Genomic DNA, 6529 nt, shown 5'->3' on the forward strand with positions numbered 1-6529 from the left:
ATGTAGCTCTGAAAACCATTTAGCATCTGCTTCACACTCCACACAAGAGTTGTCAATGGAAACCAGAGTTAGTGTGAAGCTCAGACAGTGTGAAGGACACTTCAGAACATCAGCCTCTGTGGACGGAGGACAAGAAAAACATCCTAGCTCGCTCTTAGCAAAAAAATAAAGCAAAACTAACTTTGCAGTCCAACACATTAAAGTCATGCAGGAAGTCCAAAGGATGTTGGGAACATATTTTTGCTCAGAGGAGACCAAGATACATTTTTTTAGGCTCAGAACGTTTGGTGTGAACCTGACCAGGACGACCACAGTGAACGCATCGTCCTGACGGTGAAGCACGGAGGTGGACGTGCGACGATGTGAGGTGTAATAAGAGCAAAAGGTGACGTTCACGACTGTGGATAAACCAACATACTGGCTGACTAGACGAAGCCCAGTCCGGAGAAGTTTAAAGAAGAGGAATATTCCATCCAAAGAACAAAACCACACGAGAGTTTCTCCACAAGAACAAAGCGAACTCCGACCTGGACGAGAATGTTGCCCGACAGGATTTCAGTAAAACACCTTTGGGGGAATTTCAAAGAGAAATGTAGCGCAACGCAACCCTTCCAGCAAAGAGCAGCTGAAAAAATAGCCTCCGAGGAATGACAAAAATGTGGTATCCTCGATTCAGGAGGAGGACTGAAGAGACAAAACTAAAGCCGGCACGTGAGGTATTGAAGAAATAAGAGGTTTGAATCTCAGTAATGACTTTTATTCCGACTGCGGAGGCTGTATTTTAATAAAATACATCTAAACTGTTAGTTTTTAATTTGATATGAGAGCAAATGTCCTTCTGATCCCCTTAGAAGTAATCTGACGACTGTTAAGTGTGCAGTTTTGAGTTATTTGACTTAAAACAGATAAATTCTGTTGCATACTTTACACTTAACAGCATTAAAAAACCACTCAAATAGTCAGTGTTTTAACAGTTTAACTCCTGTACTGTATAGAAGTTGTCCGTTTTGGTGCCTTCGATGCACTTTTTGGCACATTAGCTCCGCCTGGCTCAGTGGAACGGTGCGAAACCATCGGCATGGCTGTAAAAACGACATTCCTATACAACTCAACTGTTTTCCCAGTTGGCATTCACAAGCAGCAGCAGCTCTTTCTTGCATGAATGAAGCACAACATGGTACGAACTGCGTCAGAGTCAGCAGGAGGTGGTTGGGGTGGATGGTGGGCGCACAGAGCTCGTACCATCACAGTCCTGGGTGCACATCCAGGTTGAGGCGACAAAGGCCCTTTTTTTTTGAGAAAAAACATGATTAAAGGCATCATGTGTGAAGTCTTAGTTTGACCAGACCACGATCTTCTCCNAGGAGGAGGAGGAGGAGGAGGAGGAGGAGTGGAAGTCCGCGCAATATCTAATCCACAGAAAGCGGAGTTCATTCAGTGTGCATGCCGGAGTCCTGCACTGTTTCTCCCGCACGGTGCGAGTCTAGACACCCGCACAAAGAGCCGCATCACAAAAAAAAAAGTTAAACTAAAAGCAAAAAAAAAAAAAAATTACAGGGGGGCGCTTCTTACCTAAAATGGCCACTGCAGCAGCCAAAACACAAACAGCTTTTTTTTTTTTTTTTTTTTTTTATTTGGTGGAAGTTTAGCGGTGTGCTCGCGCTCGCCTCTCTCTCTCTCTCTCTCTTTCTCTCTCTCTCACGCGCTCTCTCTCTCTCTCTCTCTCTCGCTCTCGCGCTGCAGCCAGCCTAACCTGAGCCTCGCATCCCTCCCATTGGCTGCAGCCTTGGCGCAGCTGGCTCCGTGCACGTTTCCATTGGCCCCGCAGCTGTCACGCAAAAGCGGAAAAAAAAAAAAAAACCCCAGCGAGTCTGTCCCGGGTTTGTCTGAGAGCTATCGCGGCAGCCCCAGGCAACACCATTGTGTATTGTGCGTTTTTGTTGTTGTTGTTGTTTTGTGCATGGATGTGCGCATTTACGCACGCCGCCTGTTGTGCTTGTTTTGTTTCCCCCCCTCGCTCTCTCTCCCTCTCCCTCTCGCTTACCGCAGACTTCTTGCAGGGAAATCCTCCTCTTCTTCTTCTTCTTCTCCTCTTCCCACCGCACCGACCGGCTCCTGGCTGCTGCTGTCATTGAAGGGAAAAGCCAAGAAAGAAAAAAGAAAGAGGGGAAAAAAACACACAACAAGAGAGAGGCGAGCAGCAGCTTTTTCAACACCCCTCCGATGCAACAAAACCAACGGGGTTTACATTTCTCCTCTGCTGCCTGCATCCACCAATCGTGTCGCTTTTTACTCCTCCATCATTACCGGGTTTGAAGGGCGGAAGAAAGAAAAGAAAAGGAAAAAAAAAAAANTTCACATTTCCAGTTCAGTGCGACTTGTATGTGATCTGCTGTGTGAACTTCATACGACCCAAAAGTGTCCCGCATGCGCAGAAGAGGACACGACGACGTCACACGCAGCAAGCGTGCTCAGTGTTTATGAAAGTAAACATGGATGGTGGCGGTGGTGCGTATCTTGTGATTTTAAAGTAGTTGTCCAACCAGAGCCAGCACATTTACAATGTAATCACCGTGGTGGTGGTATTTTATCGCCCCCTTCCGCCACCACAGCCCCCGATGGTGGAAACAGAAGTGTGAGCGCTAACTAAACTAGCATCAGCAGCCAAGTACTGCCTGTGTGTTCTGGTCACTTCCACTTCAGAACGCTTCCTTCAAGCATCAAGCCCTCCTTGTATCTCAACCTCCGTCTTGACAATCCGACAACCTTGCTATCTGACATAAAAGAAGGTTTTACGTTTAGTGTCGGATTATCGAGTCACGACTGTACCTTGAAGTCATTATTTGTCTCTAACATGCACAAAAACACTTTAGGAACGTCCTCACCAGAGGCTTTGCGCAGCCAGATGTATCTCCACAGTCACGTCAGTGTTGTAGAACAGTCTGACTATAACTAACTTCATCCCACAATCAGGTAATCAAAGTTTCCAGACTGTCTGTACTTCGGTAACCCAATCACGATCTTGGGTGTTGCAAAGCCCAGGATGCAGTGATGGTGCCCCTGCAAAAAAGAGGTCACAATAGGAATTGTCTTGCCTGAATATTTGGACAAAGGAAGGCGAGTGCTGCCATTCAAATGACTAATTCATGAATGAACCTCGTTGCACAATCCTGAAAGGCTGCAGTTGTTTCCTGTGGCGATGGGGATTTTGAAAACAAGAAAATAGCAGGTTTATACGTGCAGTCTACATCCGCTGAGTCAGACTATTATATCTGCTGCTGAGCTCATACATGCACAGATGATTTAAAAAAAAAAAAAGCTTTATCTGATGAAGAAGAGAATGAAAAAGGCCTGGAAAAGCCCAAAAGGTGTAACCGAAGTCGAGAAAAGCACCATTGTTCTTCGCCCCTGAAACTCTAAAACCACCCGTTGAAGCAAAGTTCGGAGCGAACGCCACCACCGTCTCATTACCGTCTCCGGACCGGCCGATCTCACGTCTCTGGTTTCCTTCGGGTTCACAGCCTCAGACGATAATCCTGCTCGCTGCGTGCGGTTCACTTTGACAGAATCTCTGAGTGCTGAGGTCTGAATTTTTCAAACGCTTATCTCTTGCTGCAGGTTGCCGAGTTGTCTGCAGAAACTTTGACACGTCAGGAGCAACGTGCCGTTACCTGGCCGGTGTTTTTAGCGACATGCAGTCGTTGTTAATTCGGTTACAGGGAGTGTTTCTGACCCGTTCTGCGTGTTGCAGTGAGACCAGCGCTGTTGCAGGTCAATCACTCCTTGTATGGAAGAAAAATCTCACAGCGGTGAACCTCATAGAGCCTCAGAAACCTTCTTTCTGCATCAGCGGCGTCTGCTGCTAAATTGGACGTACATGTTAACCGCCAGGCGGTTTTAATAAACTTAACAAAACGTTGCTTCGTGAAATTAATTCTTGTGCGTGCATTGTCTGAAGAGCAGCAGTGAATAATGGGAAAACCACTCGGTGAAGTTGGAATTTTATTAAAATGCTTCCTCTTGAGCGATTTTAACATCAGGACGCTGCGTGACTCTGCTTTTTTGGCTTCTCGGGCATAATTTAACAGTTTTGTTGGAACACATACGTATTTTATCCCTCACTGTGCTGCATTCTAGGTTTTCTTATTAAACTAAAGGGTTTTTTTTGTGTGTGTGTGTGCATTGATTCAGTCGTCACTTTACATTCTTTTGCAGCAGCACCACACATTCAGCAGCAATATCATACCATAAAACTACAGCATCAAAACTTAACTTCAAAGTACATTTTGCAGGTGATTATTGAAGTTAAAGTTTAAAAAAAGCTGTGAGTCAGACACAACATAAGAAAAGACCAACATTTGGCACTTTGAGGGACCAAATTTTTTTCTGCATAATTTAAGGGTTTTTTAGTTGGAATACATACTTAATTTATCCCTGACTGTGCTGCATTCTAGATTTTCTTATTAAACTAAACAGATGAGAAAAGGTTTTTATTCCAGGAAACTGTCTGAATTGTAGAAATCTGTTTTTCATACATTGATAGTCTTCATTTTACATGGTTTTGCAGCTGTAGCAGACATACAGAACCATACTATAAAATGACAGCATCAAAATTTACCTGCAAAACGCACTTTCATCATCCATCCATCATCTATACACCGCTGAATCCTCACCAGGGTCATGGGGGGCTGGAGTCTATCCCAGCTGACTCAGGGTGAAGGCAGGTTCACCTGGACAGGTAACCAGTCTATCACAGGGCTACACTTAGAGACAGACAACCAAGCACACTCACATTCACACCTACGGACAATTTGGAATCACTAATTAACCTCAGCATGTTTCTGGACCTTGTGGGAGGAAGAACCCGGAGAGAACCCACGCTGCACGGGGAGAACATGGAGACTCCACGCAGAAGGATCCCAGGTGTCCTCACCGGGACGTGAACCGGCAACGATGCTCACCACCGATCCACCTTGCAGCCCTACTTTGATTGACAAAAGTGAAAATATTCACCACAGATTGTGATACCTGGTGCCTTCAGAGAGCCAGATGTTGTTGTTTTCTTATGCATGACACAACTTTTTAGGGTTCTTCTGCATGATTTGACAGTTTTTATTTGTTGTTTCTGTTGGAGTATTTTATCCCTCACTGCGCTGCATTCTATGTGTTCTTATTAAACCAAACAGGTGAAAAAAGGCTTTTATTCCAGGAAACTGTCTGAATTGTAGAAGTGTATTTCTTGTACATTAACACAGTCTTAACTTTACATACAAACAGCAGAAATATCAACATTTACCTTCAGTAAGTTCCTGCAAAATGTCCTTGAATGACCAAAATTATCCGTATTCACCACAGATTGTAAAGTTTGCTCCCTCAGAGTGCCGTATCTTAATGTTCTCTGACGTTTTACACACAATAACAGTTTGTCTGCACAAGTCACCATCATTTTGGAGCAACGAAATACCAAAAACAATACGTTTTGTTTGGCCTCGAGTGCAGCGTCGTTGCTGCAACAAGTCAGAACATTCCTGTCAAATCCCAGCACACACAAAGGTTCGGCACGCTTTTAGTCTGAGCAGGTTTTATTAGCGAGTTTACTTCCTACAGATAAAAGGCAAAACGCACCCAGGTGGGTAGAAAACACCAGCAAACTATGATTGCTGCTGCAATGTTCATCAAAGACACAAAGAGGAAGCTCAGTGCTAAAAACGTGGTTGGTCAGTGGCTAATAACACCAGAGTGAGTGTAAATGGATTAGTTCTTGCTGCAGACAACAGAAAGTCTGCATCCGTCTGGTAGATGGAGAAGAAGGTGAGAGTGACGTAAACAGTCTGAAGAATAACACGTTGTACTTTGTTCTGATACTGAGACATTGATTTTTGCCGGCACCTCGCAGGAGGCTGAAGTAGAAACGTCAAACTCAGTAGGTGTGGATGTGTTTGTTAACCTTCAGCCTCACCTGCTGCTGCTGCTGGATCCAGAGACGGGAAGTTTCTGTTTTGGTGCAGACATCTTTCAGCGATTGAAATTACAACAGTGACCCGAACAACGTGGGGAAGGTAATGCTGCACGACGCCTGTGTGTGTGTTTGGAAATAAACATGACAATATCTGAAGTGCAAGTGAAGCTGGAATAAATGTAGAATTAAGCCTCTGAGCCTCCAAAACCCACCAGCAGACTCAAAAGGTATAATAATAACTGTGGAACAATAAATCAGAATTACACCATTTATCAGAACCAGAAACTGCAAAACAGTGTCACAACCTGGCTCAAAGTGTGTGAGCCTAAAGTGTGTGTCTGCAAATTATGACATGTTTAATGGAAAACAATAAGTCAATAATACAAAAAATGTGTGTTATCAGTCAATCAGTATGTCTGCATTGTTTGGGTGAGTGAAAGGTGTTCGCCAACGTAGGAAACCAAGAAAACAACACGATGGCAATCTCTGTCAGCAGGCAAAAGGAAGAGAAGCTCCTACAGATCTCATTTATAGCCTCCGAGTCCCTCCTACTCAGGTGTGCAGCATCAC

The 6529-nt window shown here is 44.5% G+C and overlaps 1 protein-coding gene across 1 annotated transcript in view; it reads right to left on the minus strand.

The window, feature by feature from the left end:
* Positions 1–2135, minus strand: part of chd6 (chromodomain helicase DNA binding protein 6) — a 134174-nt gene extending 132039 nt beyond the window's left edge. The window contains exon 1 of the mRNA XM_008296166.1: positions 2045–2135. The gene's annotated coding sequence lies outside the window, so the exon portion shown is untranslated. The remainder of the gene's footprint in view (positions 1–2044) is intronic.
* Positions 2136–6529: the final 4394 nt, after the last annotated feature.

The sequence above is a fragment of the Stegastes partitus genome, unplaced genomic scaffold (genome assembly GCF_000690725.1).
Source record: "Stegastes partitus isolate 25-593 unplaced genomic scaffold, Stegastes_partitus-1.0.2 Scaffold1107, whole genome shotgun sequence".
In the NCBI taxonomy this organism is placed as follows: Eukaryota; Metazoa; Chordata; class Actinopteri; family Pomacentridae; genus Stegastes; species Stegastes partitus.